The following is a 15,275-nucleotide window of genomic DNA, read 5'->3' as shown; positions in this document are numbered from 1 at the left end:
TCCTAACTATACAAACCATAGTCATTTTAATGGATTGAGCTTAGTGTACGTTTGTTCCTATCACAAAGAACAAAAAATAGGCAATATGGCAACAATGTATGATAGCACCAGGCTTCCACCTGGGCATCAGAGAAGCGATGCTAGGGTCACATTGTCACTTTGTCTTTTTGGTCGGAATTTACGGGGTGGTAGAGCTGGCCAATATAGATGAAATGACTTGGCTTTGTGTAATTTGGAAAAATGCAAATATATATATATATATATATATATATATATATATATATATATATATATATATATATATATATATATACCAAAGCACTTCCCCCAATTTTGGGGGGTATCCGACATCAAATGATAAAAAGGGGACCTTTCTTCTCTCTGCTCCTCTAAAATTACATATAGAATTTGTATCTTGATCCTATGAATACAAACCCTTGTCATTCTAACGGGGGACTACTTTGGGTGCAAATCCAAATAGGAGAAAGGGGTGTCTGTTTGACCCTAGGCCCAGAGATGAGCACTTGGAGGTTCGGCAAGAAACCACCAATTACAACACACCTCCCAATCACCTAAGCACGGGGAGGTTCTGCAAAGCCGACAATACCCTGGATAAGACTCTTTTATCTTCATAAAAATGCTGATGAATCTATAATTATAAATGAGATCCTGACTGGACTAGAAATACACTTGAAACTCTTTCCCTTCTTTAGAATATCTTCCTGTTCACGGCAAGAGACAGACTTTGTAAGCAGTGGATAGAGACGAAAATGTCATATTACGTCCATTAAAATGAGATTTGTAATATGACTAAGAGAGGATTAAACTCTAATTGATCGTAAAATTTTAAAAAATTTTCCCGGAAATAATTGCTTTTACCCCATGGCAGGTGGGATAACTCCTGGAAAAAGATACGGTTTCATACTACTTTCTTAATATATATTAATATAATGTTCTAACTTGTAAAAACTTAGATTCACTGTTATATTATAACACTTTTACTAATGAATAACCGGGTTGACCTGAAATAAAGTACAGTACTAGTCGCAGAAAGAACAAAAAGTTAGATGTACATTTAACACAACAACGTATAAGTTAGAGAAGAGTTCAACCGATACGCCACCGTTCAAGTGGTGAGCCTATACTGTACTCGGACGCAAGGTACGTTCCAGCGGATGCTCACACGATACCTTGTGGGAGAATGTACGCGGGGATTGTTAGTGGGACAGCATCGATACTCTCGCCAAGTCTGTGACATAATTTGACCTTTCTGTTAAAAAAAAAAAAAAAAAAAGGGGGGGGGTCCCTTCACCAGTAAGACAACACTTTTCTCATAAGAAGATATAATTGTGGAACCCTGTGGGGTTATAAGAAAAGCTGTGAATAAATTTTACACAAATTCCTTCTTCAGAGAATAGACCTGTAAGGAAATATCCGATACATAGCCTTATAATTGACGTTGTGTATTCTGTAGTTTACACTTTTGTGTAATATACACAGGCAAAACTTTCTGATTGAAGGAGAAATACCCCTGATCTCATAAACCAAAAAACCAAGAGACGATAGCATCGCCTCGCTGAGGAATGCATGGAAGCATGGGCCACTACACATTGTGCCCTATCACCAGTTGTTCTATATGGTGGGAAGAGTACCCAGAGCTTACTCCCATTAAAATGATGAGGGTTTGTCTTAAGTGTAGGAACAGAGCATTATCATTATTATTACAATACGTTGTAGTTCAACTAGACCACTAAGTGCTATTTCTATCTCGCATGGATGAAAACTGTGGCCAGATGTTTACAGAAGATGATAAATGGGTTAACAAATACTATATGTAATATAACAGAAGAAAACTGAAGCAAGACATTGTTTACAGTAGACTAAAGAATGGTCAACAAATGTGTTCTTGAAAGGTGGATATTTGAAGAAAAATATTGTTAATATCAGAAGGCACAGATAGGAAAGCTGGACTGTTGATGACAACCTTTTATGAAAAAGAGGAAGACCATTCACTCCTAGGGTTTCAAACTTCATTCAGTTTACATAGTACAGTATCCTGTTTTTTAATTAAAACATACAATAAGACTTCAAAGATCTTGCCATTATCCTATACAATATATATATATATATATATATATATATATATATATATATATATATATATATATATATATATATATAAATAAAAGAATAAACTAGGTTAAAAAAGAAGATCGAATAGAGGCAGGATTTAAACACACACCACAAATTTAGTGATGGTACAGTGTATGGTACTATGTCCTTACAGTACAGTATACTGTATTATAAGGTTGCCTTCTTTAAAACTGAAAAACAAAATCCAGATCTTGAAGTTTTACTGTGTATTTGGCACCATAATATAATTTACATGATTCAATAGGTAATATGAATACCATACATGTATTTTTATCTTTTATAAATATTCAAACGAAAAGTATTTAAAACTATAAAAAATAATTCAATAAAAAAGTATTTTCTTAATGGCGATAAAAAAAAACATTGGCAGTCAAGTTTTGAACGAGTACAATAACATTACAAATTACACTAAAGCATTACCCTTTTACCCTACTCATTTCATTTCTAGTTTAAGAATTATATTTAGAGTACATGTAATTTCACCTCTCTTTCCTTTACCCTAGAAGTATTTCCTTATTCTTAAGGTCGATATTCAAGTGTGCCACTATTACTTGATCCACAAGATTTTCTAACCAACTGTATACTATACATTTCATAATGGATTTAGAAAAAATTTGAAGATGGTTCTCATTACGAAAATTTGCAAAAGTCATTGACCAACCTTATTGACTGGAAGCTTTGGCATAGTATTTAATTTTTTATTCAAATTTAGTGACCCAGTATCGTTATATAGTAGATTACTACCGATCGCCAGCTTTTCGTGAACGAAAAGACTTTGCTTCTAAAACTATTGCCTATTCTAGAGGCAGAAGGTTAAATCCATTACTGTACCTGGATTAAGATGGCTTAAAACTTGCGCTCACTTCCTTTCTTCATCACAATTCTTTAATGTTACAAGTTTATTATTTATATACTTTAAAGCAGTCGGTAATTAAAAGTACAAAAAGCGAGTATTGTGTACCCATAGAAAATGGTAAACATTAAGTAAGTACTTCTTTACAGTAGACCCTTTCACTATGCAGAAAACTCTAAAATCATTGTAAAGACAGATTTGGGATTTTGGTAGCCCATCAAGATTGTTCTGGGAGTACCATATAGTACGCTATATTCATTGATACAATTGTGTCTTAATTACCAATAATTATTATTTCTTTGGACTAAATTTAGTATTGTCTTTACATATGGTTGCATAGCATGTACATTTTGGGGTGAATAAACCTAGGCTATTCACCAGAACAGTATCTGCATCCCTTTTGAACTATCTACAAGAATTCGTTAGGGGTTAACTCTGTACTATTTCATTTTTTCCACTTGTTCATGCCTGTGAAAATAACAGAGTAAATTTACTTTTGTAAGTTCAAATTAATTATCACATCCCCATAGATTTAGAGAAGAAACTGTAAACTACCTGTTGTACAGTATTTAAGTTTTATTGAAATAACTTTGACAACAAAGTATGAGAGACAATTAATATATTTTTTCTCTTTTGATAACCAAGTTTCCCAGTGGTTACTTTTCTTGTTAGTACTAATGTACAGTAACATTTCACATTTTAATAACATTTACCATTCTTTTTTTTATCATTAAACAATAGAGCATTTCAAAAGTTTATTCAATAAAATTTTCCTTGTCGCACTTCATGTCCCTAACGCGTAGTGTTATATGCTGGAACTTGATCACAACTTTTTTTTTTTGCAGAAATTAGAACCAAGACGCGCGCACCATAAAATAACTGTGATATGGAGGAGATTGTAAAATCTATACAATTTTGAAATACGGTATTTAAGACTGTAAATCAACCCTTTGAGGGCCACTGAACATAGTCTACTAGATATTTCTAGTTCCTGCAGTGCAATTGTTCAGTTTTTACTAGTTTTTCCTTATTTCATCATTTATGCATATGGGAATTTTTATACATGTGACATACAGTTTATCAATGAAAAAGAAATTACTCATAAAAATGATAAGAATAACTGCTAAGTTCAATCTTCAACACTTTTTGTGCAGAGTTTTTTTTTTTTAAATGTTTTTCTCCCTAAAAGGGACTGGCACTTGTGTCAATTTTTTTTACACGGTTGGCGCTGAATTTTGATATCAAAATATGGTAAAATATTTTTACACCAATCTTTAAGGGAGACCAAAATAAAGGCTATATACACTGAAACATAAAAAAATAACTACAACTCTGCAAAGGGCTTGATTTTTATGAAAAAAAAAAACAAAAAAAATCAATTTCAAATAACCCTATCCCCTTTACATATCTCAAATGTGACTAAGGAATATGGGCTATCACTAAAATAATAGAACTTCTTTTTGCAATGTATGTAAATTCATTGGCGAGAGACAAAGAAAAATAAGAGGCAGCACAAGTTTCGGAGGAAAAAAAAATAAAAAAAATAAAAAAAGCAACACCTCATTCGTTATAGTGTATTCATGGAAGGGACTGGATTTTACGCAATAAATTAAGGACTAAAATAAAACAGAGAACCATTAAAAACTATACTGTATAGCATAGGTGGAACTTTGAAGAGTATGAACGTCAAAATACCAGTAATAAATATTCAAGTTTAAAAAAAATTGTGCGCTTCTCTGGTTAGAGAAAAATTTCACCATGCCCAATTTAGCCCATTTTCTTTGAGAGCTGTATGATTTCAAATACAGTATGAACTCCGTTTAGATTGTATAATCTAGCATTTGCATACATGTGGTTAAAATTGCAGTAGTGCAATCATTCTTGTATTATATGAAATACAATTGGGTAGAACACTTAACCCTTTTACCCCCAGGCTATTTGGAACTTTCCAACCCTTAACCCCCAGGCATTTTTTTTTTTCAAGCACATTTTGCAATATACATTTTTTAATTGCTCTAACAGCCTTAATTTACGTCATAGAGAGGTCAGGTTGGTCTCATTCTTTTGGAAAATCCCTGAAGTTTCTCAAAAAGTTATGAAAAATATGCAAAAAAAAAAAAATGTAAATAGCAGTTTTTTGCAAGGACGTACCAGTACTGTACGTCCATGGGGGTAAAGGGTCGAGTTTTGTGAAACGTACCAGTACGTCCATTGGGGGTAAAAGGGTTAATACGAGGTCATTTCACGCCGTGTATTACTATACCATATAAAACATGTTTCAACGTTAAGTCAGGATAGAGAGAGATTCCTTGTAAAATCCATTGGAAGGAGTTTGTTATTTTAATGAACTTTTCACATATGAAAATGTCGGAACCAAAAATTTGCAAATAAATCAAGTTGAAAAACTTACCCTTTACGGTCAGTCAACAGACAAATTACCCTAATTCCTATATAACATATTCATAAAATCTTTAACTAACCAGACTAAAGATGATGCAATAACTCTATTTCTAAAATTACTAACACCAAATATGCATGGAAATTATGCATTTCATTAGTTTGAATACAGTACTGAAATTAAAGATAAAATTCATGAAGTACAGTACTTTATAAGAAAAATCAATCCCTTGCAAAAAAATTTACATACAGTAATGATTTTTAAAAACTGAACTTTGAAAATAGATAATAGAAATTAGAATACATGGAGGTATTACTTCCTAAACTTCTTTACTTTTCTTTAAATTAACCCCTGCATTAACAAAATGGATTACAGGTAAAACCCACGAGGAAAATGAAAAGCGGATCAATGGAGACTTCCCTCCATCAAGTAATGCGCAGATCCATGCTATAAGTACCTGAACAATGTAGTTAGTACATAAGTGCACCCTAGCAATAAAGATTTACCCTCATATCTTAACCCTTTCACCCCCCGGTTATTTGGAACTTTCCAACCCTTAACCCCCAGGGGTTATTTTTTTTCAAGCACATTTTGCAGTATATTTTTTTTTAAATTGCTCTAACAGCCTTAATTTTTGTCATAGAGAGGTCAGGTTGGCCTCATTCTCTTGGAAAATGCCTGAAGTTCCTCAAAAAATTATCAAGAATATGCAAAAAAAAATGTAAATAACAGTTTTTTGCGAGGACGTACCAGTACGTCCGTGGGGGTAGAGGCATGAGTTTTGTAAAACGTGCCAGTACGTCCTTTGGGGGTAAAAGGGTTAAAAGCTAAAGCTAGAAAGGTTTAACTTGGGTATTTAGAAATCAGTCTGTTGTGTAAATTAAGAAGTAATTTTGTAATTACACCTTCCCGGGATGACAGGGCACAAAAACTTTGAGAGCAGACCCCATTCAATTCAGAAAACTTTCATTACGTAGTGGTTACCATTTGGTAAGCCATTGTGAACACATTACAATTCATTGAGTTCAAAATATATTGGGGAGGGGGGTGGGGGAAATGTTTTAAAAATTGAATCTTTAATTGAAAAAATTGGTGTTTGAATATACTTTCTATTAAACTTAATCATAGCAGAAGTTACGACAGATAAAACCAAACATTACAGAGGTTGCAATTATCTATTTAGTGCTCTTTCATGAATGGTAATGCCCACCATTAATACAGATTCATTATATATCGTACAGTATATATTATAACACGTCTAAAAGGGTCCCATAAGAAGACATGAATAATCATCGATGCATATGCAACAGGCCCCTATTACTCTAAACCTTTCTACAATTATCAAGGGATTATTCTACTTTCCCTGAAATTTCAACAAAGTTATTTGAAATCATTAGCATACTGTATGGTATATTATAAAATGAAACGGGTAGCATGATATCCCAACCCACAACAAAAATCTAATGCAATACCAAACCACATTTAAACAGTATATATCATAAAAATTGCATCTCTTCTCAAGGAACCCCAAAAATACATTACAAGTTACTTCCTTGGATACTTGTGGTCCACTTTAGTAAAAAACAAAATTGGGAGTGGGTTTTTATGTATACTTAAAGAGTGTTAGGTTAATCTAGCTTAATGAAACGATGACGTAACTCGACAAAATGAAATATTTCAAATATAACTAAACTACTGTGCATTAAACAGCTTAAGGTAAATCTAATTGACTTAAGAGACTAAGATAATTTCAAGCAGCATTCAAATGTATAATTTCCTTTAGACTGCATATGAGGTAAGTATAATTCTTTTTTTTTCTAATGTAATTATTTGGATAAACTTTCTAATCACTTTTAAGATATATGCCTGGTTAGATAATAGTATTCCTGAGATTTGAACAAAACAGTTACGAGGGCAAAACAAAAGGCCTATAAATATGAAATAGAACTGGCCATCATTATAGGTAATTCGTCATCATATAGAGGTACAGTATTACTACTTTACATGAAACCAATCAATAACAGAAATGGGCAAATTGTGTGCCAAGACTTTCTCTTATCTTGACTAGATAAACTAAATTTGAATTTATATTTCAATTTCCCTAACAAATTAGTTAATTTACTATATGCAATTCATAATCATCTAAATTAAATTGTACTAGATAACATATGAAACAAACGGATGGCTCTTTTAATAGATGGGTGAAAAATGTTATTTTCATTAGTAAAATAAATTTTTGAATATACTTACCCGATAATCATGTAGCTGTCAACTCCGTTGCCCGACAGAATTCTACGGAAGGGATACGCCAGCGATCGCTATACAAGAGGGGGGTGTACTCACAAGCGCCACCTGTGGCCAGGTACTGCAGTACTTCTTGTTGACACCACTTCAATTTTTCCTCGGTCCACTGGTTCTATGGGGAGGAAGGGTGGGTCAATTAAATCATGATTATCGGGTAAGTATATTCAAAAATTTATTTTACTAATGAAAATAACATTTTTCAATATTAAACTTACCCGATAATCATGTAGCTGATTCACACCCAGGGAGGTGGGTGAAAACCAGTGTACATGTATATCAAGAAGCTAAGTATCCCGTATTTCATATTATCAGTTATTCAAAATAACAATGAAATTACAAGTACCTGGTAAGGAAGTCGACTTGAGCCATTACTCTGCCTTAAATAAGTTCGTCTTCCTTACTGAGCGCAGCGTTCCTCTTAGGAGGCTGAACAACTCTAAGGTGCTGAAGTATCAAGGGCTGCAACCCATACTAAAGGACCTCATCACAACCTTTAACCTCGGCGCTTCTCAAGAAAGAATTGACCACCCGCCAAATCAACAAGGATGTGGAAGGCTTCTTAGCCGACCGTACAACCCATAAAAAGTATTCAAGAGAAAGGTTAAAAGGTTATGGGATTATGGGAATGTAGTGGCTGAGCCCTCGCCTACTACTGCATTCGTTGCTACGAATGGTCCCAGGGTGTAGCAGTACTCGTAAAGAGACTGGACATCTTTGAGATAGAATGATGCGAACACTGACTTGCTTCTCCAATAGGTTGCATCCATAACACTCTGCAGAGAATGGCTCTGTTTGAAGGCCACTGAAGTAGCCACAGCTCCCACTTCATGTGTCCTTACCTTCAGCAAAGCAAGGTCTTCTTCCTTCAGATGAGAATGTGCTTCCCTAATCAGAAGCCTGAATAGTAAGAAACTGAGTTCTTAGAACTTGGAAAAGAAGGTTTCTTGATAGCACACCATAAGGCTTCTGATTGTCCTCGTAAAGGTTAAGACCTTTTTAGATAGTACCTAAGAGCTCTAACTGGGCAAAGTACTCTCTCCAGTTCATTCCCCACCAAGTTGGACAGGCTTGGGATCTCGAACGACTTAGGCCAAGGACGTGAAGGAAGCTCGTTTAGCAAAAACCGAGCTGCAAGGAACATGTAGCCGTTTCAGATGTGAAAACAATGATCCTGCTGAAGGCGTGGATCTCACTTACTCTTTTAGCTGTTGTCAAGCACACGAGGAAAAGAGTTTTTAATGTGAGGTCCTAAAAAGAGGCTGATTGGAGAGGTTCAAATCTTGATGACATAAGGAACCTTAGGACCACGTCTAGATTCCAGCCTGGAGTGGACAACCGACGTTCCTTTGAGGTCTCAAAAGACCTAGGGAGGTCCTGTAGATCTTTGTTGGTGGAAAGATCCAAGCCTCTGTGGCGGAAAACCGCTGCCAACATACTTCTGTAACCCTTGATCGTAGGAGCTGAAAGGGATCTTACTTTCCTTAGATATAACAGGAAGTCAGCAATCTGGGTTACATTGGTACTGGTTGAGGAAACTGCATTGGTCTTGTACCAGCTACGGAAGACTTCCCCTTGAGACTGATAGATTCTGAGAGTGGATGTTCTCCTTGCTTTGGCAATCGCTCTGGCTGCCTCCTTCGAAAAGCCCCTAGCTCTTGAGAGTCTTTCGAAAGTCTGAAGGCAGTCAGACGAAGAGCGTGGAGGTTTGGGTGTACCTTCTTTACGTGAGGTAGACGTAGAAGGTTCACTCCTAGAGGAAGAGTCCTGGGAATGTCGACCAGCCATTGCAGTACCTCTAAGAACCATTCTCTCGCGGGCCAGAGCGGAGCCAACCAACGTCAGCCGTGTCCCTTTGCGAGAGGAGAACTTCTGAAGTACCCTGTTGACAATCTTGAACGGCGGGAATGCATACAGGTCGAGATGGAACCAATCCAGCAGAAAAGCATCCACGTGAACTGCTGCTGGGTCTGGAATCGGAGAACAATACAACAGGAGTCTCTTAAGTTATCGAGGTAGCGAACAGATCTATGGTTGGCTGACCCCACAGGGCCCAAAGTCTGCTGCAAACATTCTTGTGAAGGGTCCACTCTGTGGGGATGACCTGACCCTTCCGGCTGAGGTGATCTGCCATGACATTCATACCGCCCTGAATGAACCTCGTTACCAGCGTGAGCTTTCGATCTTTAGACCAGATGAGGAGGTCCCTTGCGATCTAGAACAACTTCACGAAAGAGTCCCTCCCTGCTTGAAGATGTAAGCCAGGGCTGTGGTGTTGTCAGAGTCCACCTCCACCACTTTGTTAAGCTGGAGGGACTTGAAGTTTATCAAGGCCAGAAGAACCGCCAACAACTCCTTGCAATTGATGTGAAGTGTCCTTTGTTCCTGATTCCATGTTCCCGAGCATTCCTGTCCGTCCAAAGTCGCACCCCAGCCCGTGTCTGATGCGTCCGAGAGGAGACGGCGGATGGGTTTCTGAACAGCCAAAGGTAGACTTCCTTGAGAAGAAAGCTGTTCTTACACCACGCGAGAGAAGACCTCCTCTCTTCGGAAACAGGAACTGAGACCGTCTCTAGCGTCATGTCCTTTATCCAGTGAGCAGCTAGATGATACTGAAGGGGGGGAGGTGGAGTCTCCCTAACACGATGAACAGGGCCAGCGATGAAAGTGTCCCTGTTAGACTCATCCACTACCTGACTGAGCATCGGTTCCTTCTCAGCATGCTCTGGATGCATTCTAGGGCTTGGAAGATCCTTGGGGCCGATGCATTCTAGGGCTTGGAAGATCCTTGGGGCCGACGGAAAAGCCCGAAAAGCTCGACTCTGAAGATCCATACCCAGGGAGACAATGGTCTGGGATGGGACGAGCTGAGACTCCTCAAAATTGACCAGGAGGCCCAGTTCCTTGGTCAGATCCATAGTCCATCTGAGAATCTCCAGACAGCGACGACTTGTGGGAGCTCTTAAAAGCCAGTCGTCTGACGGAGCCGGACACAAGATCATGGTACTGCTGCACAGTCTGTGAACTGTCAACCATGGGGAAGCGAGGAAGTACAGTGACAACCCGAAGCTGTCTAGACTGTCTGGGTCGTACAGACAACTCCTTATCGGGTTGCTGAGGTTGCCGCACTGCGTCACAACAAGTCACTTCTGCTGGTTGTTGAACGTCTTCCCAGTGACACACTGACTCCGTAAACAAAAAAAAAATCCTCTAACAAGGACTAAGCTTGGACTGCATGTCTTGCAACACAGCTCAAGGTCTATGGGAGCAGGTGTGGTAACAGACGGGGTTAGCGACTGAAGTGGAACCATTACCTTCCCTGGAAGCATGTTATGCTTAAATAAAAGTCCATAGGAGGCTACGCAGCTAAAGGCTCCTCTCCAAATGACAGAGTCCTCAAGGGAATATCAGAAGGAGGGAGAAAAGCACTTTCTCATCTACAGGGACCATATCCGAGAAAAGCTAAGTTCTCTCAGTGAGGGTTTCACTGGTGCAAAAGCAGCAGACTAGAAGGCAACGTTATGAAACTGCTTGACAGTCTAGTGAGTTGGCAACAACCAAAGATGTGTGACTGAGAAGCATGCGGTAAGGTATGCAGAGCATGCTGTATGCAGAGCATGCTGTATGTAGAGCATGCTGTAAGGTAAGCCGAGCGTGTTGCATGGCGTGTAACATTTCTCAGAAATTCCATGACCAGTGCTAGAGTGAGTAATATCGCATTACTGTCCATTGAAAGTGCACGTGCCGAGGGAATTGATTTAGACCGTTTTGTTTATGAATTTGATAGCCGGCATGATAATCGTAGAATTAAGCTGCACTAAATGTACTATAATCTACTTCACCTCAGGAAAGGGAAACTCGCCCTGTTGGCAACACTGCATTACTTCATGCATGCTTGCATGGGGTTTTAATATCAACATAATATTTACCTTACATTCATAACTCATGATTCATTTTTGTTTTGAAGATATTTTTGCCATATTTTGCGATTTTGTTAAAAATATATTGCAAGGAATACATACATATTTTTATATAAGTAATACAAATAACCTCCATTATCATAATGTTTGTGTATATGATTACAAATGCAAGTTATGAAAGTAATGAGGTGTTATTATTGTCATTTGTTATTTCCAAGTTGAATGGGAAGAGGCTCCAGTTGAGGAGAAAGTGGCAGATGCATGCGTTGAGGTGGCTGACTCATAGCATGAGGTTGCTGCCTCAAGAGTTGCGCTTGCTGTAAGGGTTGCGGATGCGCAGTAGCAGGTTCCTGAGGAACGAGTTGAGGTTCCTGAGGTGTGAGCTGCGAGAGTTGAGGTAGCGGCTGCGCAGAACGCAGTTCTTGTCTCGCGAGTTGAGGTTCCTGAGGTGCTAGCCTAAGGAGTTGAGGCTCTCGCCTTGAGGAGGGTTGAGGTCGCTGCAGCGAGTGCTGAGGTGGCTGCCTCATTGATGGAAGAGGTTGTCGTACCTCAAGAGATTGTTGCCTCGCTGGTGGAACCGCAAGCGAAAGCGGAGGAAGTAAGGCATAAGATTCCTGCTCCCATTGCTGAGGTTGCCTTAAGGAAGGCGGAGGTTGCTGCACACCGCTGGTAACTGGCAACTCAGTACGCGGTAAGGTATCCTGAGGAACCTCAACATCGTACGCCTGGCAGACTGGACTGCGGTGAGGCGGAGCGATCGCAGGAGGAGGTGTAACCTTCTCAGCCTGACACTCACGCATTAAGACCGCAAGCTGTGACTGCATGGACTGCAGCAAAGTCATCTTGGGGTCGGCAGACGCTAAGGTCTGCTGAGGCAAAGCCTTAACAGAAGATGAGGTCTGTTGCGGCATCACCTTACCTCTCTTAGGAGGTGTGCAGTCACCTGATGACTGCGGAGAGTCAGAGCTAACCCAATGACTGCATCCGGGTTGATGAACTCTAGAGGTCTGGACTTTACGTTTAAGAGGTCTTGAGACCTGAGTCCAGCGTTTTCTCCCCGAAATTTCTTCTGCAGACGAGTAAAAAAAAAAAGGGCTCAATCGTCTGCGGGTGGGAGTGACGGTCTCTGTAAGACATGCCCGCAACCACCGAGGATACTTCTGTGCGCCGATCAAGGCCTGCCGAACCCTTTTGCCCTTCGACATTGCTTCTCCCCTGGGCTTGGGAGCTTGCAAGAGGTCCCGGACTGGGAGGACGACTGGCACGCACAGAAGTACCCTCACGCACAACACTGACACACTTTGCGCTAATCACTTATCACTTTTGAATTTCTGTTTCCACTTATTTCACTGAACTCGAAACTTTAAGTGGTTTGTACCTGAAACACGCAATTCTATCCTTCCTTAAAAGTTAGTAATTGCGAAAACAGAATTACAATGTAACAGAAAAATCTAATGAAAGATAAATAATTCAGTGGCTGGAAAGAGACTAAACACTAGATCAAATAAACTACGTTTAAAATCTCTCACCGCATAAAGCTTGAGAACAAGAATAAACTCTAGAAACGTTTACCTTCTTCCCCTATAGAGACTAGGGAGAAGAGCAAAAACGATAACAACGTTACTCGCTTGAACGAAACGTTTATCCAGCTCTCTCTCCCTCCGTCTCTATCTCTCTCTCTCTTGACTTAGAACCTGAGAGAAGAGCCCAATCATATATACTCGTTAAAACATATTATTGTTAAAGGAAAAAAACTGAAAGATTTCCCAAATAAAAAGTTCCTTTATTAGAATTAAAACCATTAAGCTAAGAAAGAATGAACAAAACGTTATAAACGGTTTACTCTTACTGCAACGTGACACCGTGAAAATTCTCTCTCTATCGTAACGATAGAGCGCAAGTTGAACGTTCTGAACGTCAACAACTGCAGAGACAAAACAAAACGTTAGTTCAACTTTGAAACAGTACGAGACTATCAAAGAAATTCTTTCAAAAACATTAAAATAGCATAATATGTTAACAGGTAAAACCGAAATGACGGGCTCAATGTTAATTAACTTCGGTACAAGAAAAGACCGCCTACTATTAGGAAAGGTCGAATATAAACAAATATAAAAATTAATTTTAATAAATTTATAAAAAAAAGGAAGTTAATCGAAGAGGCCTATAAAAGGCGGAGAGATATAAAATAAATCTATAACTTTTGTTAAGCAAAATTAAGAAAGAGTGTCTATACTCTCTTAGACACCAACACTTCCGTCTAAGGGAAGGGTCGGCCATTTAAAGGTGAAAGAGAGTTCATACTCTCTTCGTCACCATAATTAATCAAATTAATTCCAAAAGCTAGCTAAGCTAATAATAAAACTTCCTGAATAGCGAAAGCTGAAATCTTAGAGCAATACTTCACCAAAAACCGTGAACAAGACTCCAAAATTATAAGCGTATCCATGAACGTCTTGCCGGAAGCACGACAGAGGAAAAATTGAAGTGGTGTCAACAAGAAGTACTGCAGTACCTGGCCACAGGTGGCGCTTGTGAGTACACCCCCCTCTTGTATAGCGATCGCTGGCGTATCCCTTCCGTAGAATTCTGTCGGGCAACGGAGTTGACAGCTACATGATTATCGGGTAAGTTTAATATTGAAAAACACAATTTTGATGTAAACTGTGATAAAATCCCATATCACTTGCATACAATTGAAAACCAACTTAAATCATGACCATTCAAGTATTTTCACATGGTTTGTTTTCCTTTGACACAGAAAAACCTATACCCAATATGCATTTGGCAGCAATTTCCAGCTGAATGACAGGACCTCTTAGCCAGTAATAGAACTACCTTTGAACAGGATAAAGTCTAATACCGTTGAAGACCAAATGGAGCCTTTGTATATCAGCGGCCAGTTCCTCCCCTTTGAATTAGAAATTGACATCAACTAACCTAAATTTCCCCCCCTAACCTAACATACAAGATGTGTCCTTAACTACTTACCTAACAGGGTGGCTAACGGCCCCCTGCGACCCCCCTTCCACTGCCGTATTCTAAGTTAGCCGCAATCATACATACAGGTGGCCGCTATCGTACATACACCCCGATCAAATTTGTTAGCAAACGCTCAAGGCAATGTAGGCAAAAAATTCAGTGAAAATAAATAAGAAAACAGTAGCAACCCTACAAACCAGCAATTATACAATACAAAGTATACAGTCAGCATCCAATATTCAACCAATTATGACAAGATGTATTGGTATTTGTTTACAAGACAATGCACTACATATACTGCCAACTTATGCAAAACTATTTATATCCTATTTTACTTTTTCATAATTTAAAATAATTCGTCACACGGGAAACAAGTTAAAATTATAAAAAAAATAGTTGTTATAAAAAAAACTGAGCCTGGTTTTCTTATTAAACAACCTGGAACCGACATTGACAACAAAGTTAACGAAATAAGTTCGTGATGCAAGCAAACGTTTGATATAAAGTATAATTAAAATACACACAAAGTTAAAAATGGGAGTAATTACTCTTAAGCCTCCATAGAATTCACAAATAGTGAGACTTTTGAATAATTACTCCAATTCTAACTTAGTATATATTTTGAATATATATCAAATGTACGGTGGCATCACGTACTTCTGTTTGG

General features: G+C 38.3%; 1 protein-coding gene across 4 annotated transcripts in view; it reads right to left on the bottom strand.

The window, feature by feature from the left end:
* LOC137658847 (uncharacterized) overlaps window positions 1-15,275 on the bottom strand; it is a 102,290-nt gene that overhangs the window by 85,507 nt on the left and 1,508 nt on the right. The window lies entirely within an intron of this gene.

Source organism: Palaemon carinicauda, chromosome 19 (genome assembly GCF_036898095.1).
Source record: "Palaemon carinicauda isolate YSFRI2023 chromosome 19, ASM3689809v2, whole genome shotgun sequence".
NCBI classification, from domain to species: domain Eukaryota; kingdom Metazoa; phylum Arthropoda; class Malacostraca; order Decapoda; family Palaemonidae; genus Palaemon; species Palaemon carinicauda.
The sequence above is the reverse complement of the archived record's forward strand: the minus strand, read 5'-3'. Positions and strand labels throughout refer to the sequence as shown.